The sequence below is a fragment of the Ursus arctos genome, unplaced genomic scaffold (assembly GCF_023065955.2).
Source record: "Ursus arctos isolate Adak ecotype North America unplaced genomic scaffold, UrsArc2.0 scaffold_15, whole genome shotgun sequence".
Taxonomy (NCBI): Eukaryota; Metazoa; Chordata; class Mammalia; order Carnivora; family Ursidae; genus Ursus; species Ursus arctos.
In genome coordinates, this window is record NW_026622819.1 from 29,644,669 (window position 1) to 29,670,159 (window position 25,491).

At 44.0% G+C, this 25,491-nt stretch overlaps 1 long non-coding RNA gene across 2 annotated transcripts in view; it reads right to left on the reverse strand.

Annotated features, from left to right (window-relative positions):
- Nucleotides 1-25,491, reverse strand: part of LOC113260911 (uncharacterized) — a 124,270-nt gene that overhangs the window by 15,204 nt on the left and 83,575 nt on the right. For both annotated transcript variants that reach the window (XR_007191163.2, XR_008959199.1), the window contains one exon: nucleotides 747-887. This is a non-coding gene — a long non-coding RNA (uncharacterized LOC113260911). The remainder of the gene's footprint in view (nucleotides 1-746; nucleotides 888-25,491) is intronic.

Below are 25,491 nucleotides of genomic sequence, written 5' to 3' on the forward strand. Positions count from 1 at the left end.
TAAATAAATAAATTTAAAAAAAAAAAAAAGAGTACATGTAACAGACAGCCTAGACTCTGAGCAGAGAAAAGCAGGCCCCTGGCTACTCCTGGCAAGAATTACAACATCTCATCAAGGAAGAGATTCTCTATCACAACAGGGAGTCCCAAATTAGTCAAAGATTTGGAATGGTTTCCTGATAAATGAAATGTAATCAATTATGGTGACTTCTTTTGGGGATGTTAAATGTCTTGTTCCTTTCCCTTTGTTTTCTTTGGATTGCCACAGAGGTCAAGTGCAAAGTTGTTGATCTCACCACAATAGCCCAGAATACATGAGCACATCTGCGGCCCAGGACACAGCACTCAAATGACCAGATGTAAAATGTGGTGCTGAGTGAACCGAGCAGCTAAGGAGACACAATCTGGCAACAATCATTAGCTCTTAGAAAGCTATATATATTAGAAAGAAATATGTATATATCTTTTAAGGATATTTTAAAAAGAGATAGGACAACACGAAATGTTGGAGCAACTTCAACTCTCATGCATTGCTGGTGGGAATGGAAATAAATATTACCGCTTTGGCAATATCGCCCAAGCTTAAACATGTGAATATCTATGTCCCAACAATTGCACTCCTATGAATATACTTAACAAATATGTACACATGTGCACCAAGATACACGTACAAGAATGCTGACAAATTCAAAAAAGCCAATACACAGACATTTCTTTTGCACAACTTTAAAATCCACTTGACCTTACCTTTGTTGTCGCAGCTGATTTCATGCAGACTTTGGTTAAATCAGTAATGCTTTGTCTAGGACCTGCACCACATACGTTGGACTTCCTGCAACATAGCCTTTCTGGCTTGGGATTCCCTTGGAAAACTCATGCATGCACAACCTGGAAGGACAGAAGATATGCTGGTGGGATCATCCTTGTCCAGTGGGAGGCAGGAGCCAACAGGCAATGGATGGATGTTTCCGCTTCTCTTCTCCCTGGTGAACAGTTCTGAAATGCATTTCACACGGCTCCTCACAAGACGCTGGCAGGATTGAGCACCAGCTGACTATAGTAGTGGTTAACTTAGTAACACATCCATAGATTGGGCTCCCTTCTTCCATGTGACTCTCCGTGGCCTGCATACCAACTCCCAGGAAACACATTCTTGAACAAAGTGTTCACAGGTAAACCTCTGGCTTAGGCTTTCCTTTTGGGGGAACCAAGGCTAAAATGGCTCAATTTGGAAAACCCCCAATAGTAGAATGAATGACTAAATTATGGAATATTTATAGGAAGAACTGTGGAATCCATCCATTCCCAAAAATGACTGGAACTCACAAATAGAATGTTGAATCAAAGCAGCTAGATGTAAAAGAATATATATACTCTAGACCCATTTATATAAAGTTCAAAAGCAGGCAAAACGAAATTACAGTGTTAGAAGGTCGGAGAATGATTACCTTTGGGAAGGAGGAAGGGGGCTGCAAGGGGGAAAGTTACAAGGGGGCCTCTTGTTATACTGTCAATATTCTCTTTCTTGAATTGGATATTGTTAAGTGAAGCTCACTGTAGGATAATTCCTTGAGCTGGGCTTTTAGGCTTTGCACATTTGTGTTATACTTGAATAAGAAAGGTTGTAAAAGGGCTTAAAGTCAAGATTGTGATGACTGACCTTTTTCCGTTACTCAACAATGTGCAAGCTTGCTTTAGGAAGATCACCATTTATAGCCATAGTCCGTTATAGGAGATGAAAATTCCAGTGCCTTCCCTAGCCAGGAGATAACATGGTGACGATGTGGCCCAGTGGGACTGTGTTTTTCTAAACAGGGTGAATTCTCTTTAGTTCCAGCCAGTTAAGTTATGGTGATAAACTGGCACTCCAAAAAAAGGAGAAAAATAGTAAGCAAGCAAAGGAGCAAGAGGAGAAAAAGAGAGAGAGAGAGAAGGAGAGATGGAGGGAGGAGGAACACAATAAGGAACACAAAAAAGAAGAAGGATGGAAGAGAGGGAGGGCAGAGGAAATAAAAGCTCTAATCTGTCGTCTGGCCAGTATCTGTGGTGTAAATAATCCCACTACGGCTGGCTTCAGCCTATCAAGCGTTTAACAGTTGGCCTACAACATTTCTGAACACTCTATAATTGGCTCTTATGGGCGGTCTGAGTGGGCTCCAACAACACAGCAGCCCCGGCCAACAGCTGCCATCTGTGAAAATGGTTCCAGTGTGTCCCCATCTTGGAAGTTTTCAAAAGAAGCCAGAATCTGGATTTGTAGGTGAAAACCCTTGCTTTTGAAAATACAGCTCATCCAAATTTTTCAAAAACACTTTACAAATTAAAAAAAAAAAGCACATCTACAAACTAGATTTGGCCCAGAAAACGCCAGTGTTTGACCTCTGGCCTACAAGCTAACCCTTGTAAGGAGAGTCTCTAGCTTCACTGTTGCACCATAGCCCTTTGGATACATAGGGTGAGGACTGACTCCGAGCGGCTGAATGGTGTGGTGGAGTCCTACCTGGGTTCTGGCCCCAGTTTTCACTATTGCAATTGTTTTACTGACCTAAGCCTCAGTTTCCCCATCTGCGTTAGGATGCCTTCTGAACTTTCCGTATCAGAACTTCTTCTCATATCAGAACTTCTAGGATATCTTCTCATATCAGAACTTCTAGGATAATATGAGCATAAAAATCCGTGAGGCTATCTTTTGGGACTGGACAGATTGGACGACATGGAAGAGATAATCTGGTGTTGCCCAGTCATTGGACAGAGATTGCCGGTCACTCATCAAAGAGAAGGTGAGGCTCTCTCCTCAGGCCATCAGTAGAATGATGTCCATTGGCCTGCTGGGCAAGTCCAGTCTGGGTGCTCCATAGTCCTCAGACTTCTTGATTTCTGGAATGTAACAAGTCTACTTTCTTGAAAGCAAACAGATAATGGCAGGAAGACCTGAGCCTTGGAGTTGGTCAGACTTGGGCTTGTACTTTGGCTCTGTCATTTGTTAACTAGGGACTTGAACTTCACTTTCCTCCTGAGCTCTTCCTACCTTACAGGGATTGTGACAAGAAGCATCAGCCATTTAAATTGTCTAACTCCGTTTCTGAAACAGTGTCAAATAAATGATAATTACCATGATCATCATTACGATTTGTCAAGGCGTCTATGTAGAGGTGCTGGACAGCCAACAGCCCAGATAGTCATGAAAATTTAATCTTATGTTTCCCTTTGTTTCATTCTGTCTTCTTTACTCTGTTATTTTAGAGATCCAGCCAGAGCTAATATTTCTGCAGATCCAGACAGGTCTGGACACAGATATTCTGATCTAATCCAAATTTTATGGGCTCCGGAATGCTCACAGAGAGATGCTGCTATGTGTTCTGCTGGAGAAAATTCACATACCAGGAGGGAAAGATTCAAACTTGGAATATCTGAGAAGATAATTAGGTAGCTTACTTGGGGTTGTTAGCTTATTTTGAAATAATATGTATAGGTTCCCTAAAGACAGGATCCGTAACTATATCTGAGCTTGAGACAAAGGGAAAAGTCATTCATACTGATCCTGTTTTTATTTAAAAGTTTGATATGTGTTCATCATGGCTTTTTTCAATAATTTTTATTTTTAAAGTATCACATTAAAATATTATCTCGATCACTGCATTGTTTGGTGCCCATTACATTTTGTACTTCTTCACCTTTGTCCCACCCTGCCCACTGTCATAGGAGTACCCTAAGCCAACAGTGACTTGGAAGGATTTTTATGTTCTTGAGAATGTCTAGTTGAATTCAATCAAGAATGAGATTCAAGTCTCCTTACATAGTGAAGCAGGATTTTGTGGAGAAAGCCTTGCACTAGGAGTCAGAAAGCCTGGTTCTAGTTTTAATCTGGGTGTACTGAATCACTTGAGTCCCTTGCTAGACTTTTCTGAAAAGTCTATTTCTTTGACTGCAAAATAAGGATCAGCGCATGCATACTTTCTTTGCAAGGCTGGAATACCTAAATGTTTACTAAGAGCACATTAAAATATTCGTTTTCACTGCTGAGTCTTTGGTATGCCCCATATGTGCAAGGAGGGTAAGTAAGACGCTTGGTTGCAAACATCTCATTGTGGCTACCTCTGTGGCATTCACTGGGCTCCCCTGGTTATTCCACAGGCTACCTGGGAAGGCTGGATAATTAGGCTTGGCAGCTACTCAGCTAGGACCAACACGCAAATTAATTGTCCCAAGAGAGACAGCTCTTCCAGGACTGCAGGGGAACTGCTATTAGGACCATCACAACGTCTGCCGCTGTAGACCCAGCGTCTCTCTGTGACCTTCATGGAAAGGCTTCCACTCAGCACTCTTGACTCTGCAAACTCTCCTCCTCCTCCGAGTCTTGCACGGGTGCATCTAAGGAAGCCAGGCCTATGCTTCTCTCCAGCTGCAAAGGAATTTGGGAAAAGAAGTTTCTGGGTCCTTCCTGGGGAAATGGAATCATAAATCTGGAACTTTTCAAACCGACCAGGGGTCCTGGGAAAGTGCTGAGCTGTTAGATGTCACGATGGATGTCCACTGCAAAGGGGGGGCTTTTGCAGGCTCGGACAGCATTCAGGCGCATGTGCAAACACAGAGGCAAAGGACCAAATGTACACTTGGAAAATCACCTCCCTCTCCCCTGAGGTCACACAGGCTTGAAGCCACCCCTTCTCCTGCATGTCCTGGAAACAAAAGTGTTTATGAGAACCTAGGCTGATAACTCCTGGTGTCCCATCATTCACTTCAACCCTTAGATTCCCCTATTTCCTGGTCATCTGATAATAACATGACTATCTCGCCCCACGGGAGGCTCTCTGGGCTCATTAATCTGAAAATCCTTGGGAAATGCATCTGCTAAGGACTATAGCCAACTGTCATCATGGTCAGCTAACAGACAGGCAGCAAAATATTTTCAAGTTCTAAAATCCTGGCCCTCACCCATCACTTTACCTAGCCTGGCTAATTTCTTTTTTTTTTTTTTTAAAGATTTATTTATTTATTTGACAGAGAGAGACAGCCAGCGAGAGAGGGAACACAAGCAGGGGGAGTGGGAGAGGAAGAAGCAGGCTCCCAGCGGAGGAGCCTGATGTGGGGCTCGATCCCAGAACGCCGGGATCACGCCCTGAGCCGAAGGCATCTGCTTAACGACTGAGCCACCCAGGCACCCCCTAGCCTGGCTAATTTCTTTGTAGAGGACACAAAAAAACTCAAAACGACTACCCTGTCTCTTTTACATAAATTACCAGGGGCTCGGGGCACCAGTGTGTGAAATGAAACAGTGACGTCACCAGGAGCACGTCCTCCTCTGAAGCTTCTCCTTTTCAGTGACTGCCTCTGTGCACGTGTGCGCGCGTGTGTGTGCGTGTGCGTGCGTGTGCGTGCATGTGCGTGCGTGCGTGTACGTGCGTGCGTGTGTGGTTGCTTTGCTCATTCTTTTATATTGTGAATTATTTGATATTGAGGACCAGAACTCACCTCTGTCTCCCCCACACAACAATATCTCAAAAAAAAGATAGTCAACAATTTTTTTGAAATAACTTCTATTTTTATGTGATAATCTTCCTTTTGCTCCTTCTTTTCATCACAACTGTGTTGGCTTTACCACAGAAAGAATATAATAAGTGGTCACTATTGCCTAAGGGGAACATCACAAGAGGCCTATTGAGTCAATAGTATTGTTGACAATTGTTTATTGTAGAGGAAAGAGACAGGAAAACTCTTTTTTTTCTACACTACTACTTAAACGAAACATAAAACCAATAATCCCAAGGAAGAAATTATTTCAGAAAGATTCTATAACTTGAAGGAGGCTGGAATTCAAAGATCAGGTTGCTTCAGAGGAGAAGCAGGAGGCAATGGAGTATCTGTGGGTTCCTTAGAAGACTCTATAGACAAGGGAGGGGGGGAGCCTGGGTGGCTTAGTCTGTTAAGCATGGGACTCTTGATTTCAGCTCAGGTCATGATCTCAGGGTCGTGAGATGAGTCCCAGGTTGGACTTCGCACTGAGCAAGGAGTCTGCTTGAGATTCTCTCTCTCCCTCTCCCTGTGCTCTTCCCCTCAGCTCGTGCACACACGCTCTCTTTAAATAAATAAATTAAATCTTAAATTAAAAAAAAAAAGACTATAGGTATGAAATTCTGGCAAACCCAAAGATGCCAACACTGGTTCTTTGTTTCATCTAATTTCATTCCAAACACCAGGGTAGTTAAATCTCTAGAACTATTCTTAGATTTAGTAGACTTAATACAGCTTGTCTTTTGGCTCACAAAGGGGACCAAGAAAGGAAAAGGAATGCTCCTCTCCAGGAAGCCTTTCCCATCTCCCACCTCCAACTTCAGAAATGATGTCTCCCTCCTGGGCAATTCCATAGCTCCTTTTTTTTCTTCTTGTATTATTGATTCTGTTTTCCTGAGTTTTCTGGTTAATTGGGTATGCATTGCTCTTCTTCACCAAATTACACATTTCCTAAAACATGGAACGGCTTGTGTCTGAGTCTGTTCGAGCTGCTATGACACAAATATCATCAACTGGGAGGCTTATGAACAACAGGAGTGTACTTCTCACAGTTCTGGAGGCTGGGAAGCCCAAGATGACGGCCCCGGCAGACTCCATGTCTGGTGAACATCAGTGTTCCCACTGATGGCTGTCTTTTCACTACATCCTTACATGGCAGGATGGACAATGGAACTCTCTGGGGGTCTCTTTTATAGGCACTAATCCCATTTCTGAGGGCACTGCTCTAGCAACCTAATCATCTCCCAATGGCCCCACTTCCTACTACCACCACCTTGGGGGTTTAGTTTCAATACCTGAATGTGGGGGGACACAAACATTCAAACCACAGCAGCTTGGAATAGGGTTGAGTCACAACAAGTGTTCTATTATCATTGTTATTCTTGCCTCGATGCCTCTAATTCCTAAGTCAGGCTGTTCTGTGGGCACTCGATCTGTGCTTGCTAAATGAATGAGTGGATTCTCAAGGCTCTGTTTCTACAGTGATTCCTCCAGCGCCCCTCCCCCACCTCCCAGTACACACACACACACACCACACTCTCAGAGTACCGTGACATCATTCCTTCTACTCTCAGGTACAAGGGTTTTTTGAGGGAGCACGACTTTACAAAACACTGAGGACATCTGTTTTAATGAAGTAAGATGCTTCATTTTCCCTGGGGGACCAGAAAGTTATCAGACCACACTGACTGCAGGGAGTGACTCTAAGCCAGGAGGTTGACTCCTTGAAGAGGATTTGCACCCACACAGCAGTTCCCTTCCTCTGTATTTCAGGGAATATTGCCGAAGATTAATGAGGGGTTTATTGAGATCAACACCCACTCCCTGGTCCCATACGAGACCTTGATCTGACTGCCAGTATCTCTCAAGTTCGCTTATGACTGAGTCGCTAAACACAACTTTTATATAGCTGAACACTGCACAGCGTAAAGGTTATACTCTGAAATACCAGGATAGTCAACGGGTACCCTTTTCTCTTCCTTCACTCGTGGCTGCCCAGGAAAGTCTTCCACACGGCGAGGAGGGCAGGAGCCAGCCCTGGGGTTGGGTGGTGTGTTGGTGGCAGGACCTTTGCACAGCCACTCTTGCAAGACAAGCAGTGTGGTATTTTGTGCATTTAAAGTGCCTCAAAGGTATCTCGAGCATTACAGGAGACAATAATACTAATACACTGACAGCCGAATTGGAAGGCAAAATCCAGACAATGTGATGAACTCTCTGAGCGAGGTGTCCGATTGGCCGGTGTGTGAGTTCAGTTCTGGCTGGAGGTGGGCATCTGCCCTATCAGAGGGCTCTTGACATCGACTCCTTCGAATGCGAACCAGCAACTCTAGATCAAAGGGGAGCCCTTGGGGAAGGGCTACTGATAAGATGACTCCGGGAGAGACTGTCTCCAGCTGAGCAGAGAAAGAAGCCCCGTGGTCACCCACGGGCAGGCAGAAGCAGGGTCCAGCAGGCCTGTGGGATTCCCCAGCCAGCCAACCCGCTTTCTTACTTCTCCCCTGCCCCCTGGCAGCGCCCCCTCATTTGTCCTCTCAGTACAAAGCAAATGCCTGCGAGGAAGGCAGCTGGCCTCTTCACGCCTGCCTGTCTCTGCCTGAGTTTGGAAGTCCCTCCAGGGCCTTTCTGTGGCAGACATTCAGCCCCTTGGCTGAAAAGCAGCGCGGCTCCATGGGAGCTGTGTGGGACCTGTGCCAGCAATGCTAAGGAGTCTACAAGATGGAGACAGAGCTCAGTCCCATGGCAACCCACCAGGATGTCCCTGCTCCGAGCCGGTCTGTCTCACAGAGCCCACTTCCTCACCATCGCCTTGAATTATTCATCAGCTCTTGCAGAGAAACAAAAGGCAAAGTCATTTTATTTCCTCCAGAACTGACTGTCCTCCTCACTGACCTTGGGGAATCTTAAAATTCAAGACAGAGCATCCAACACTCCCATGCACTTTGGGAAAGGACAGGAAAACGCCCCGTCATCTTCCCCTTCCAGACTAGCCGAGTCCTGCTGAGCAAGTGTCTCTGGCTACTTGGTCCTTCAGGCTGTGCTTTGTCCCTCTTCTCAGCGATCATGAGAAGGACAGGTAGGTATCCTTGGCTTCCTATTGAATGACCTTGACATCGCAATAGGTACCAGGGATCAGGACAAATGCCCTACCTTGACCCTAGGGCCATGCTCAGCCTCCTAGGCTTCTCTTCAGAGAAGTTCTACACTCTAGGTGCTGGGCAGCCCTGCTCCCCATGACACGGTAAGTGGGGGACACAAAAGGGATCCGTCCCATTGCCACTACCAATCCCCCCCCTTTGCTTCAACCCGGGCCCTTGATTTCTACTTCACAAAGGAAATGCGATCCACCAGACAGAAGCTTTCCTCCCTCTACCTCTAGAATTAGAGGCACCCACTGTCTTCACACTGTCACCTCCTCCTTTCCTGACTCAAAGGAATCCTTCCTCTGAAAACACTACTGGCCTTAGCGATGCCTTTTGCCTGAGAGCCCCGCCCCTTCGCTAGTACCTGCTTGCTCACGTTCACCTCCTCTTACATAGGGGCAGGGTGCTGCACTGATTAGGGGCTGAGTGCTGGCGATGCCACTTGCCAGCCGTGTGACCTGGGGCAGTTTCAGGCTGCCCGCAGCTATGGGGTCGTTAGGCAATTGTCAGGGTTCCTGGGAGACAAGAACAACCTCCGGAGATGAGAGGTGAAGCGTCCTGGACAAGCTCACTAACAGGTGCCTCTTGCCATGGCAGCAAGTCTTAGATCAAATTCTGCCCAAAGTGCAAACACTTATTGGCAGGCAGGCACAAAACTCTTCCCTTCCATCTGTTTTCATAAGCTTGGCTTGGCCCTGCTCCATCCTCAAGCACGCCAAAAAGCACCTTGCATGAAACAATCACTTTTGGGGCGCCTGGGTGGCCCGGTCGGTTGAGTGTCTGACTCTTGATTTTGGCTCCAGGGGTGATCTCAGGGTCGTGGGATGGAGCCCCGCGTAGGGCTCTGCACTCAGCGTGGAGTCTGCTTGTCCCTCTCTCTCTGCTCCTCCCCCACTCGCACGAGCTCTCTCTCTCAAATAAATAAATAAAATCTTAAAAAAAAAAAGAAAGAAAAGAAAGAATCACTTCAAGGCAGACTGAATAATACTCTGAAAGCAGGAACAGCCAGCAAGACTGGGAGGAGGAGCTGGGGTACACAGCCGCCTGTTCAAATGTCATACTTAAGCGTATGCTGGAATATCTTCCATCATCACACATGCAGTCTACCAGTGCATGACTTAAGCTCTCTGTGCCTCAGTTTCCTCACTCTGGAAAATGGCCATAATGATGATATGTACCTTCTAGGGGTGCCAGGAGAAGGAAATGAGTTAGCCAATACCTGTACAATGTTTAAGATAGAGGCTGGCCACAGTAAGCACTCACTTAATTTGTGTCTATGATGCCATCCCTCAGAGCTCCCTCAGAACTTCCCTGGAGGAAGCAACCTCCAGGATGCTTCCTTAGACCTTACCTCTCCTTCAGTTTACACCCTGTGTGCTGCCAAACTTCTTCGAAGGCTACCCTCATTCTCTGTCCCTGCTGAATCAACTCTACATCAGCCTTCCACGTGACTCCACATTTTCACAGAATTTCTTACTCAATTCCTCAAACATCTGTTACCCCCCTCGCAGACATATTGGGTCTCCTGCAGCAGGTCCAGGAGGGCTTTCAAGAGGTAAGTCGAAATGTAACTCTTTAAGGAGCTCCCGAGAGTTAGAAAAAGGAGGCCATTCCTCGAAGGCCAGGGCATCGTCTTCAAATGCGACTTTAAAGTAGAGGAGGGACCATCCTTGGAAATGATTCACCACCCCCAGTAGAACACGCATCGACATCTTAATATTCCTAAGAGTCGTGAGGTTCTAGAAACAGGGGTGATCGACCAATGCAGGAGTCTCTCAGTTCAAGCCTGTTTTATGTTTGGCATAAAATACTTTTACATATCTTAAGATCCAAAGAAAAGTAAACTCCAATCAAACGACCATTTTGAGGGAAAGCTGAAATTGTCTTTGGGCAGCCGAATCAGGGACTGTCTAACATGAATGTTAAAGCCAAGCCTGGGGACACCACTCAGAGAGTTCTTGACAATCAGGGCAACAGGGAAGGATTGACTCAGTAGATTCTCCAGCAGACTAAGAAGGCCACCCCCAAAGTTCCCTGGGATGGTAACCCCCAGAATATGGCAGGATGATCTGAACTATCCCCTAATTTCTTTTATTTAAGAAAGAAGTCAAATTTGGTATAGAACTGTTTAAGAGTATCTAAACTACAGTATTAATATTTTGCCTTCGGTAGGGGAAGAAAGGGATAAAGAAAGGGGGGGTAATCAGAAGGGGGAATGAAACATGAGAGACTATGGACTCTGAGAAACAAACTGAGGGCTTCAGAGGGGAGGGGGGTGGGGGAATGGGATAGACTGGTGATGGGCAGTAAGGAGGGCACGTATTGCATGGTGCACTGGGTGTTATACGCAACTAATGAATCATCGAACCTTGCATCAGAAACCAGGTATGTACTGTATGGTGACTAACATAATGTAATAAAAAAACATTAAAAAAAATATTTTGCCTTAGGAATCTGTACACATTTGGTATTTTAGGTATGTGAACATTTGAGTTATAAATAAATCAGCATTAAAATTTCATCTTACAGGGGTGCCTGGGTGGCACAGCGGTTGGGCGTCTGCCTTCGGCTCAGGGCGTGATCCTGGCGTTATGGGATCGAGCCCCACATCAGGCTCCTCCGCTAGGAGCCTGCCTCTTCCTCTCCCACTCCCCCTGCTTGTGTTCCCTCTCTCGCTGGCTGTCTCTATCTCTGTCGAATAAATAAATAAAATATTTTAAAAAAAATTTCATCTTACAATGTAAATCTAATAACTAATTTAGACTTTTGATTTTAAGTAGAAATCTCACTAAGTTTATATAACATTGAGACATCTGAGAAAACTTCAGCTTCACTACCCTCATAAGATTGTGACCTCTTAATTCCTTAAGAGCGTATTCAGACCCTCAGGATGTTTTGTTAAATCAGGCAATTGATTTATTACTTACAAAGGAAATCAAATGTATGAAATTTGTATGTGCAGTCTAAAATATTTTGAGTAGTTAAAACTGAATTCATAAGTGATATAGCATATCAGTCTAAGGCCTTGAAAAATGATTTCCCCAAATTTTCTAGATTTATAAGTATTTATTTGTAAGCAGGATTTAAAATTAAGAACTTGAGTTTTAAATGTGTAGCTTTAATAAATTGAGCTTTAAAGAAACAAACAATAAACACAAAAACAAACCCCCTAATTTTTTTTCTTGCACAAAAACTGCCCTGAAGTCATTAAAGCAATTAAATAATTACTTTCGATTCACCTCGCCTGTGCCCTCTAAATCTTTATAATACCAGCTTGGGCATAAGTCTCATCTAACGAGCTCATCTGCACATATTTCTGCTGTAGCTCCAGGGGGGCGGGCACGAGGCACATGTTCAGCAAATTCTTTTCTCACGTGGCTGTGTGACTTTGGACAAGTCCCTTCACCTCTCCGAGCCTCAGGCATCAGAAAAGGAGGGAGTGGAGCGTGCTGCTAAGAGGTGGTGTCCACGAGACAAGAGCCTGTGTCTGTCTCGTCGCACTGCCTCTCCAGGGCCCAGACCTGGCTGAGGCACTCAGGGAGAACTCAACAAACCACTGAGTGAATGAGCAAATGCACTAGATAATTCGAAGGCTCCTCCCACACGTCCCCCAACTGTTCTGTTTCACGATGTTTTAAAGGGCCACAGGAGCAGTCCAGGAACAGAAAGATAGTAACCCTAGTCACAGCAGATTAGGGTCACAGTGGGGATCTAAGAGCTGAGGCAAAGGAGATCTTGACTCTTTCTACCTGGTCTTTCAATCAAAACCGAGTCTGCTGCAGACCAGTCTGCCCTACTCTGCTGCTTCACTCTGACCTACTCCTGTCCCGGGACGACCTACTCCTGGCTCCACCTGAGAAGGCTACCACCCTTCAGAGAGGAGCGCGCACAAACCCTACTTCAGCAATTTTGCCTCTATCACTGCTTTCAGGAGCGTTGTTTTGCTGCATTCTGATACGAGAAGACCCCGTGCTCCCCAGGGGTGGTGAGACGTCCCCTTGCAGCACCTGTTTCCCTTGCAGAGTTGTGAGCCATGTAGAAGGAACTGCAGGGCACAGCCGGGGTGGGTACCCCAGCGCAGTGCCCCCCGTAGCGCTGGCTCGCATCTGAGCAAGCTCGCTGGAGATGAGGTGCTCCAGCTCAGGCTTCTCTCGGAAGGCCAGTCCAGACCCTGACAACAAGGAGAGAAAGCCCAGCAGTGATGACGGGCACAACCCCACCTCTGGACAAAATTGTGGAGGGGGCTGGCATCCCCTGCCCAAGCCTTCCATTTCTGCATTCACCTCCCGCCTCCCGGGGCAGAGATCTATAAAAGGCTTTGCTCTGGGATCTCCTAACATTTTTGGAAAAACTATGTATCTCCCTCACACATTTTTAAGTTAACATATAACACTTTTATTGCAAGTTTAAGTAATAGAGAAATATGTAACTTCTGGCACATTGACTTTTCAAATGGTTAAATCACTCGATAAAATGTATTGAATGCCCACCTTCATCTATTCAAAAGACGCATGAATCAGCTCTTTTTAACAGCCAGAAATTTTTCATCATTTATTAGTCCTCCTTGCATGCATATTTCCATCTATGTTACCCACAGAACTTTATCTTAGTAGGATATACTTTTAACCTTGAAAATCTTGTATTGGTCACCATATCATAATTCTTGGTTATATGTACATAAGTTAAAATTTACATATTAAATTTTTTCAAGGTTGAATATTTGTCTTATTATTAATTCAAAATTAGGAAAGTGAAAACTTCCTGTCACCAAAAGAATCTACATGTTAATCAATATTATAGGTTGATTTATCATTACAATTTATTTTAGAAAATAATTGGGTGAAATAAAATAATCATAATACAAAATTTAAAAATAATCATCAAGCATGAAGTAAGAAAGTAGTCTTTTTTTAAAGATTCATTTTTGTATTATGGATGAATATTGCTTATTGTTAGAATAAGAAAATATTTGGTGGAAATTACCAGCACAAACGGAGAGAAGCTATTCATAGGGCCACTAAATGTACAGAAAAGCTGAAGCAAGTGGGAGACTTGTACCCAAACTAAAAATGCATATGAGTTCATAATACATAATAATCTTTTGGTAAAAGCTAAAGAAGATTGTTTCCCCATATGTTGGAGTAAATGTTAAGGAAAATACCCTACATAATTAACTTGAAGCTATAATCTTAACCTTTCACCTCCTCCTACTTGAAAGCAATGCCAAACGTGTACTTGAGATTCAGACATCAGTATTACAAGCCGGCCCTTTATTTGGTGCACTGGAGGAATTTCCTGGGGGAGGCAGCGTACCCGGTGAGAGGCAGACGCAAGGGAGATGGGGCTTCCTTTTGAAAAGTACCCAGGGGGGCAGTGCAAAAGGGGAGCTGAGGGAGAGAACCAGTCTAACACCTAGGGTGTGCCCCCCAGGGTGGGGGGATCCGTTTTAGGGGAAAGCGCATATGGAAACTAGGGTCTGGAGACAGATTCTGTTGGAATTACCCATAACTGCGTACTCCTTGATGGGACTTTGTGTGCCCCTAACGGTGGTTGTTCTGGGGCACTCTCTGGCCATCCTCCTCCCTTGACTGCACCCACCCCAATATCCATTTCCTTCAAGCCAAAGATCTAAAACCCCCGTGTGGACAAGCCAGCGAGACAGCTGTCCTCCAGCAAGTACCAGTGGCCCATTTCTTCTCGTCGCCCCATCCTCAACCTTGCCGGCACCGTTCCTGCTCCCAGCGACCTGGAATCTTGGTTTCTGGTTGTTGCGTGGTAAGTGGTGCCTGGTGAGGAGCTGAGATGCTAATCTGCAATCCGAAGGTAGATGATTCCTCAAGGCCCTGCCTCTGGTGGGTGACATAAGCAAGGATGTGCCTACCTTCTTATGTCCCGTGTTCTTTTCTCCTCCTTTCCCACCTCCTAGAGACTCTGCCGTATCTCAGTGTTTCTAGACACAATTAGCTGCAAATGCCTACGGCACCAAGCACAAATGCAAACACAGCCACAGTTTGCTGGGCGGAGTCAACCTTGAGCCCCCAGCTCAGAAGGCTCTCCAAGGCCCAGTTTCTGGAGGGAGTGCCATAGGAAGAAATGCGGTCAGGATGTAAGCACAGAATCAGAGGGTGCTGGATGCCTCGGTGGGTGAGAGGCTGGGCATTAGAACCTAAGAACACTGCTGGGGTCCCCATCGCCCCTCTTCTCCCATACCGGTCCTGCCCCTGGAGGAGTGCCATAGCCAAGCAGAGAGCAGCACTGGGAGAGGGGGCAGGAAGAAGGTGGTGACTCCTACTTTTGAGTTCTATTTTTCTGGATGAAGGGAGAAGGAAAGGAACTGGCCCGAGGCCACATCTCTAAGCCAAACAGAATTTCCTTGGCATCCTGTCACCTTCTTTCCCAAACTCCTCCCATAGCGCCTCCCACACGGCTTCTGCCCTTTCTCGCCCCAGCTCCCTGGCAGATATTTTTAGGCTGAGGGGCCCCCCTCGCTGGCAAGCAGAGAAGAGGAACACCCAAGCACCTGCACCCCTGTGGTTTCCTTGACTCAGAAATCCAGAGGTTCCTCCTTCTTCAAGCCTCAGCCTGACAACTCAAGATGTGTCAAGAACTTTCTGGAAGTGGACCACTGAATCCGGGTGAGTGATCTACTGAATAATTTTGTAGCTATAAAAGGACTCATTCATTTATCATTTTATCAAGGTACAGTTTATAGCCTGCTTAATAAGGCCATTAGCCATACATCTTACAGCATGTTATGCTTAAAATATTTAATGACCTCTGTGGAGAAACAAGACATTACTGTGTACTAGGTGTGATGTCAGTACTATTATCCTCATTTTACACATGAGAAATAAGTAGTTTGCCCAAATCCACATGGTCAATAACTGATTGAGAGGAAATGTGAACTCGGGTGTTCCTTTTACCTGATTCCAAGGCCACACTTGTTCTTGGCTCCACATTGCCCCTCATTTTCCTAGCGTAGGCCCTCAACAATTCCTCTCCCACCTTTCACAGTACCCCTTCTTGTAGGGGAAGAGCCAAAATACATAATCATCAGCAGGACAGGTTGAGCCTAACAAGAGATATTATCAAAAAGGCCCCAATTCCATCCCTGCACACCCATGGAAATTCCACTCCCCACCCTGAGGATGCCTGCCATCCCACCTGGGTTTATACTGTCCTCTCGATCTTGGCACTCATCCCTACCCCACTCTCTGGACACTCTCTCTGCTCCTCCTTATGACCCCATTGCTTCTCCCTGTAGGAGGACAGGGTTCTCCCCAACCAAACCTTCTCTCCTTAGAGCTCTGTTTCATATCAAGGTAGGATATAAAAGCAGATAATGTAGATGATACTTGGTAGAGGTAAGAAAAAAGGTAGTATCTCTATTAGCATAATAACACACTGGGGTAATGCTTTTAGTCCGTATTGGCAAGAGGAAGGTGGAGAATCTTTTTTTAATATTTGATTAAATGATTGTTGAATGAATAAATGATGCACTCTGAAGCTAGGCCAGGAAAGCTGCTTTTCCTTGCCTATGCCTCAGCACAAGACAGCAACCAAAGCAGAAGTGCCCAGGAGGAGGGATGAGGGGGCAAAAGCAAAGAAGACCCTGAAGAGGAGCCCAGAGAGAGGGCACAACCACTCCTGAGCCCCATCTGTGGTGACTCATCACAGACCAAGAGGTATCCTCAGGGCAGAGCCAAGGGCTGCTTTGAGCTACTCTTCTGTTGCCTGTTCGTGCTTGATCAACCCATAGCGATGTTTTCTTTCTGCTAATGGGGTTTCATCCACCCTCCAGCAGGTAAAGGGATAATGAAAATGTTACACTAATGTGTGTGTTTTTCACCTACAAGGTGAAAAGCTTCTTGAGAGCAGAATCCCAGTCTGGTTCATCTTGAGTCTCCCATAGATCTGACCCCATGTTATCTGACATTGTGCCTTGTCAGTAGCAGACACTTGATACATATTACAGATTTGTGAATACATGGGCAAATAACCCCTTTTTATGAAATGGATGGTTACATCTTGATGACCAAGCACCATCCTCATCCCCTTAACTATCCCTGATACACAGTTTCGAGACACTTGTAACAATTTTCAGGAATATATCATTTGACGGCTCTATGCTATCTATTAAGCAATTCTGTGGAATCAAAACAAAACATCATATTACTGAGTTCCAAATGTTCTTATCCTAGTGCCATACAGTTTGTTTACCAACGAGAAGAACATGAAAGCTGATTCTGCAAATAAACACTTGATACTTTCTTGAGCAAATCGTGTTCACTGAATTTATAAACCATGATTCCTCCAGAACATGATATTTGGGAGTAAGCAGGGATTCCTAAACTGAGATAAGAGAATGTGGAAGGGGAGATAGGAAGGGGGTGCTGGCCATTGAAAAATGTAAGGTACTACACCTGCTATTCATAAATTTGTAATCTTATTGGGCCAACTACACATAGAAATGATAAACTAACAAAACCCATCTCTGTGTCTAGGTTCAAATGAGTAATGAAGGCTTGGGTTGGTAAGGGAAAGCTGCAGAAGGAGTTGAGATGGGAGCGGGGCCCTGAAAAACAATGAGAATTTGGGGGAGGAGATGGAAGGTCTATTAGAGAAGGCTGAGATGGGAGCGGGGCCCTGAAAAACAATGAGAATTTGGGGAGGAGATGGAAGGTCTATTAGAGAAGGCTGAGTTAAGCCTGGGAAGGGTCCAGGACCAGAGAGAAGCCAACTTCCCACCAGTGGCATTTTCCCACCAACACACACCCATCTGTGCGCCAGCCTGAGTCCTGGCACTCTTCTCACATTTACTCCCCTGCCAAACAGCACCGTCTTCTCCTCCCAGAGCTGCTACTTTCTCAGCCCCGATGGGAGACAGAGATTTGCTGTGTGTGGCAGAGGCTGCTGGTCAACGTCATAGCTCTTCTCCCCTTTTTTCCCTTGGAAATAAAACTAAGTGCTGACCAATGGGATATAAACCAAGTGAAATGAAAATGTCCTTCATGAGAAGGGCTTATCCCACTCCAACCCCCATCTCTTTCCTGCCAATGGGAATGCAAATCACATGGTAGGAGCTCATGCTGAGGATTGAGCAAAGCAGTAAGATCTACAGAACATGGTGCTGGGCATTAAGGAGGGCATGTGATGTGATGAGCACTGGGTGTTATACACAACTGAACACTACATCTGAAACAAATGATGTACTATATGTTGGCTAATTGAATTTAAATTTTAAAAAATGTAAAAAAAAAAATAAAGATCTACGGACCCTGGGTCCCTCACAGCTTGGAGTGCTGCCATAGCACTGGACTGCCCCCAGACCTCTTTTCTGTGAGAAAGAAAAAACACCACTGTTAAACTTTGTATTGTTTGAATTTTTTTGTTTTTGTCATTTGCAGCCAAGCCTAATGTTAATTTGACACTCTGTAACTGGAGCAGATGTCACACATGAAAAATTAGTTTGAGTAATTTAACAAAAGAAAAAATGCTTGTCTACTTAGCAGTTAAAGAAATGGAAATTAAAACCACAAGACGCCATTTTTGTCTGCTAAATTCTAAAAAAGAAAGAAAAACAATAAAAATGTAAGTCTCAGGAAACAGGTAGGCTGATGACAGTGTCATTAATTGCTACAATTCTTCTAGAAAACACTGGCCCCTTAGCTCACTTGCCTTGAATGTTTCTAATAGTATCCGATGATCCAATTCTTAAAAGGTTGGAAAATGCATCATAATCAATGAACTCAAAAGTAAAAATGCATAAAAATGATGACAGCAGCATTATTTTAACAGCAGAAAACCAAAACTGCCTAAACAAGGTGCTAGAGAGGAGTAGTAAATGATGACATATTCATTCGATGGAGAACCGTCCAGCCATCTAAAACCATATATGACAAATCCCATGAAATAACTTGCAAACGTACTTGTAAAATATCTTAAGGAAAAAAAAATACTTTGGGAAACTGTGTATACATTGGGACAGCAGTGGTCAGATTGTGGCTGTTTGCCCAGTCAGGCCCCTCTAATGAGGCTCAACGCATCTACACAGCATCCGGTGAGAACCACATGTCCCCGATCTGTTCACCGTGAATTCCTGGTCTCTTTCTACGTGGCTACCCTTGCGGAAACAATCCCTTCCCATTTTTTTTTCAACTTATTTGTTCTTGAATTTTGGGTTTTGGGTTTTACAAGGTGGTTTCCAGTGGAACATCGCAGGTAGACAAAAGAATTTCTAAGAATCTTAATGGCATTGCCTCACAGCAGCCAGACATGCCCAAAGAAGAGAGACGCCAGTCTCAAAAAGAATTTATGGATGTGGTTTTGGAGCATGTAGTGAACTGAAGTGACAATCATAAAACACCTACAACATTTTAAAGAGAGTTGTACTGAAAAAAAAAAAACACAGTTACCTTTTGGAAAATCTAAGGAGACAATAAACAAATCAGTGGTTGCCAGGGTTTGGTGGGGATGAATAGGCAGAACACAGAGGTTTTTTAGGGAGCTGAAAATACTCTGTATGATGCCATAATGATGGTATGTATCATTGGACATTTGTCCAAAACCAGAGAATGTACAGCATCAGAAGTGAGCCCTAAACTATGGATTTTGAGTGATCACGACACGTCAGGTAAGGTGCATCGATAGTCACAAATGTACTACTCAGAGCAGGATGCAGATGACGGAGGGGCTATGCATGTGTAGGGGAAGAGGATTGATGAAAAAATTTCTGTACTTTCTCCTCAATTTTGCTGTGAACCCAAACTATTCTAAAAATAAATAAATAAACTCTTAATTAAAAGAAAACAAACTGCAACAGAAATATACATAGCCAGCTTGGAGTAAAAGGAGCTGAGGTTTCACAAACTGCAAAATGGCCTTTGGGCTCCCAACTTTTTTTTTAGTAAGAAGCGACCTCAGAAAGCTACTTAGAAGCCAACACAGGCTATTTCTTTTTCTTTTTTTTTTTTTTAAGATTTTATTTATTTATTTTGACAGAGATAGAGACAGCCAGCGAGAGAGGGAACACAAGCAGGGGGAGTGGGAGAGGAAGAAGCAGGCTCCCAGCAGAGGAGCCTGATGTGGGGCTCGATCCCATAACGCCGGGATCACGCCCTGAGCCGAAGGCAGACGCTCAACCGCTGTGCCACCCAGGCGCCCCAGCACAGGCTATTTCTTAAGCAAAAAGGGAGGCAAAGCCAAGAGCTGGGCCACAGGCACCAAGAGCCATAGGCAACAATGGGTTGGGAAGCTACTCCCAGGGACAGAACTGGGTCCTGCTCTCAGAATGGGAAGACCTGGCAACACATGCCTGGCAGGATTCCAGAATTCTAATGAATCAGTGCCTGCTATGTATCTTCCCTTAATTCCATTTTTGAATGGAAATATTTACTGTGATTGTCCTGGCCCCGATCTTTCAATGTTTGTTGAGTGTTGGCAGAGCATATAATTTGTCCCGTCCACTTACAGGTTTCTGAACCCAAAGGAGCCACAGCCAAGGAACTCATCCTCCTTTGGACTTGATAGAAATCACAGGACCCAGGACCTTGAGCTTAATGCTACAGGTGAGTGAGATTTGTAGGGATGCTTGGGGGAAGGGAATATTGCATATGACAGGGGCGTGAATAATTGGCATTAAGGGGAAAGCTGTGGTCTATTTTTGTAGTAATGGGCACCAGTGATTCATGCCTTCAGGTAGCCACCTCCCACATTGACTTTGGGCTTGGCCATGTGACTTGCTTTGATCAACGGGACATAAGCAAATGTAATGCAAGCAGAGGCTTGAAGAAACACTTGTTTATTGGGGCTTGCCCTTTCTTGCTTTTTCCACGGAGCCCCTCCACCACCATATGAAGAAGTCCAGAGAACTAATGGAGAATGAGAGATCAGGTGGAGAGAGGCCCCAAGCTGCCCCAGCCATCCCAAGTGAGATCTCAAAGATGGGAGTGAGTCCCACTCCAGCCCAGCTGGTCCTAACAGCCAGCTATCCCATAGAATCGTGTTTGTGGTAAGCCATCCAGTTTTCAGGTGGCTTTTTACCCAGTGAATACACTGAGGCTCAAATAGAGGTAAATCCAGCATGTGGAAGCTGGGAGAGGTGACTTTGCAGCAGGGAAATCTCTGGGAAGAACAAGCCTACGTGTGTGGGCAGTTTCCCAAGACAAACTAATGCAGAGTCACAGAGGGAGATCAAGCTATGGTCAACGAGGAGCCAAGAAGAAAATGCCAGAAGTTAAGCCTAATGAGAAAGGTGATGATGAAAATTAGAGTGTGAGCAACACATTTGGAAGTTTGTGGGATTAAGAAGAAGTAAAGTAGTGGGAGGAATGAATGGGTCAGGACAAGTAATTCAGAAATAAAGCTTTGAACGCAGAGAGCTATAGGTCTTCCTTCTATGGAGCAGCTAACAGGTAATTAGCACGGTGTTCAGTAAACACTGAATCAGAATCGGGGAGGGTGTGACCCTGGAAGCTGCACACTTAGCCAGCTCCCCAGGAAATTTGAATGTATACTTTCTTCTCAGTGAGCTGCCCTGCATATCAAGAAGTATTGAAAGATAAACCTTGTTTATCAAAGTTACCAAAGTTCTATCACACCCTTTCCCTAAGACAATAGGTGCTTGATCACTTCAAACATAAGCAAGGAAGATCAGTGGTTCTCAAAACTAGGTGCACATTAGAATCATTTGGAAAACCTGAAAGAAAGAAAAGAAAAGAAGAGAAGAGAAGAGAAGAGAAGAGAAGAGAAGAGAAAAAAAGAAAGAAAGAAAGAAAGAAAGAAAGAAAGAAAGAAAGAAAGAAAGAAAAGAAAAGAAAAGAAAAGAAAAAGAAAGAGGAAGGAAGGGAGAGAGAAGGAGGGACGGAGGAAAGAAAGAAAGAAAGAAAGAAAGAAAGAAAGAAAGAAAGAAAGAAAGAAAGAAAGAAAGAAAAGAGGAAGGAAGAGAGAGAGGGAGGAAAGGGAGGGGGAGGGAGGGAGGGAGGAAGAGGGGAAGGGAGGGAGGAAGAGGAGAAAAAGTCTAGGTCCTACTGCATAAGAATTCAATCTGAATCTCTGGGAGTAGCATCTAGGCATCAGCATTTTAAAAGCTTCCCAGGTGATTAGATTATGGGGTAGAAGAAGACTCTGGAAGAGATGATGTAATCTCTACACCCAGAGCCCATCAGGTTTCTGAGAAATGAGTAATAAATACAGAATGTCTCTGAACCTCCTCATTTTCATATATTTGGCAATTGATCTAAACTGCCATTAAACTCAAAGAACAGCGTGAGGAATTTGGTGACTAATGGCTATTTCTGAGTCAAAAATGAAATAGCACTTATTTTCATGATGTAAGAAAAGTCAGGCGAACATTAACTCAGACCCAATGAATCAGCAAACGTGACTATTCGAACAGAGCCTGAAGTCAAGGTATCTGTGAAAATATATTTTGCTTAATTTGTTACACAAGGCTTCAAAATTTTGGTAGTAATGTTTAAACTACTACTAAGAAAAAAAAAAAAGGTCATATAAATGAGTAGAGCCAGCCTGATGTCTGAGACAATAGAGAGTAGTTGGGAGCTGTGACAAATCAAATTTTCAGGGATGGGGAGACTTTTGTGCCAGCCAAACCTTAAAGGATTGAAGCCCAATTTAGCCCACAGGCTGCCAGTCTACAGACCTCTGAATCACAACAGAAACCATTAGAATATAGACATGAATGTAAGTATGGAATTATGATAGTTAAGGGATCAGGAAAGACTTGAAAGAAGGGGGGGGCATGGAAACATTATATAATATATATATATATATATATATATATATATATTAGTTGACTCTGCTACAACACTGTTACTAAGCTACAGACCTTATTCAAGTATTATCAACTGTTCCACTAATGTCTTTTCTCTGGTTCAAGACCTAATCCAGGACCACACTCGATCTTGGTTGTTATGTCTCCTTAGTTGCCTTTAATCTGGAAGAATTCTTTGTCTTTCATGATCTTGACATTTTTAAAGAGTGCTGGTCAGTTATTTTGTAGAATGGCCCTCAGTTTGGGTTTGCCTGACGCTTGCTCATAATTTAGATTCAGGTTATCATTTTTGGAATAAATAACACAGCGTGATGCTGTAGCCACCTGAATGCACCCTAACCCGAGATATATGATGGTGACTTGGACCATTACAGTGAGGAAAACCTTCAACACTGAACGAAGCTGGGGCTTGCCATGTTTCACTATTGTAATGTCACTGTTTCCCCCATTGTGATTAATCATAAACTTTTGGGAGGATACTTTAAGATTATGTAAATATCCTATTTCTCATACTTTTGTCTACAAATTTTAGCATTTATTGATGAGTTTTGCCTGAAACAATTATTACTGTGGTGTTTGCTAACTGGTGACTTTCTAACTGCATCATTCCTTCTACACTTTTAGTGGAATTCTAGTTTACTTTTCTTCTCTCCCATTCGTTTGTCTGCGTATATCAGTATGGTTTGTGCATTCTCATTTTAGTCTATGGGTTATAAACTATTATTAGCATTATTTATTTTGTTGTTCAGGTTGTCCCCGATTTGACCACTGGTGGCTCCCTCAAGTAGGCTCCTATGTGCTTTTGACATATCCCCATCATCTTTTTTTTTTAGGACTTCCTTATTTCTAACAGCAGAAGATATTGCATGCCCAGCTTCTACTTTCTTTGCCTCAGACCTAGAATCAGCCATTTCTCCAAAGAACCCTGGTAATTTTTACCAGAGAATGGTGTTCAGAAACCAAGATCTGGGCAATTAAGAACTGTATTCATTGGTACTGAGTGTCGTTGCTTCTAGGATTTCTCTCAGATAGATATCTAGGTCTATTTCTATGGGCACCTACATATTAAAAATCATGAGTTCATGCTGCTAACCCCCAGTTCTAATTCAACACCACTGAGTTCATTCTAGCCTTCCCACTTTCCCTATTTATAATTCTTTTCTTTGACTGTTAGAAGCCTAGCTCTTATTTTCCATACTACAGTAGCTTATTTGCTAAATCCTAGGATATACATTAAGTGGTTTTAGACACTTTACCTCTTTGACTATACAGCACCTACATGCATCCGTCTTCCCATACATGCGATTTTTAAAATGCCCATCCATATCTACATAAAGTACAATCATTCTGTCCCCCCAAATAGACAACCCAAGTATCATCCAGCACTGCATCTAGTTCCATGTCCAGGACTTCTGGGTGATAGGAAACCTTCTTTCAGTCTGGATGTAGCTCTTTCCGGTTGGTTAAAGTAATGCAAGTTGGTACAGCCACTCTGGAAAACAGTGTGGAGGTCCCTTAAAAAGTTAAAAATTGAGCTACCCTATGATCCAGCCATTGCACTACTGGGTATTTACCCCAAAGATACAGACATAGTGAAGAGAAGGGCCATATGCACCCCAATGTTCATAGCAGCTCTGTCCACAATAGCTAAATCGTGGAAGGAGCCGAGATGCCCTTCAACAGATGACTGGATTAAGAAGTTGTGGTCCAGGGGCGCCTGGGTGGCACAGCGGTTAAGCGTCTGCCTTCGGCTCAGGGCGTGATCCCAGCGTTATGGGATCGAGCCCCACATCAGGCTCCTCCGCTATGAGCCTGCTTCTTCCTCTCCCACTCCCCCTGCTTGTGTTCCCTCTCTCGCTGGCTGTATCTCTCTCTGTCAAATAAATAAAATCTTTAAAAAAAAAAAAAAAAGTTGTGGTCCATATATACAATACAATATTATTCAGCTATCAGAAAGAACAAGTTCTCAACATTTGCTGCAACATGGACGGCACTGGAGGAGATAATGCTAAGTGAAATAGGTCAAGCAGAGAAAGACAATTATCATATGGTTTCTCTCATCTATGGAACATAAGAACTAGGAAGATCGGTAGGAGAAGAAAGGGATAAAGAAAGGGGGGGTAATCAGAAGGGAGAATGAAGCATGAGAGACTATGGACTCTGAGAAACAAACTGAGGGCTTCAGAGGGGAGGGGGGTGGGGGAATGGGATAGGCTGGTGATGGGTAGTAAGGAGGGCATGTATTGCATGGTGCACTGGGTGTTATATGCAACTAATGAATCATCGAACTTTACATCAGAAACCAGGGATGTACTGTATGGTGACTAACATAATATAATAAAAAAATATTTTAAAAAAATATGGCTAAGACAAATGTATCAATCACCAACACATCCAACATACGATAGTAGGGAAAGACCAGGGATGACTATAATGAAAGAAATCTCAATTATAAAAGAGAAGAATTGGGGGAAACACACACACACACACACACACACACACACACACACACACACAAACAGACACATTTCAGACAATAATACACATAAGACATAATTCCCCTGGGATGGCTATGTGACTTGCAGGTGAACATGACTTAAATAGTCGGATCCGGGTGAATCTCAGGACTCTGGCTTGGAAATGCTGGTACCAAGGATTTGTTTTTTCTTCTCAGCCTCATGTTCTGATGATGATCCGACAGTGGACGAGTAGTGTAACCAATTTGGCAGGCTCTGATTTTCTTCTCTTGGAGGCTTTTTGTTCGTTGACATATCTAGAGAAGGTTCCCATTCTAGGAGCTGCATAATCCCCTTTTCTGTGTGTGGCTTCACAGAGTCTGAGATGGCCGTTGGAGTTGAACAGTCAGAAACTGTGGTTGTCCAGGACTGGGATTTCTTAGGCAATACAGCTCCTTTGTAAACTTAGTTATCACCAAGATATTTGACTCGTCACTTCCATAGGCTAGGAACCAGAGACAGACAGCCTGTCTTGCTCATTGTATTTGAGTCTAGGACTTTATATTGTCTAATGACAGGTCCCTGTTGTA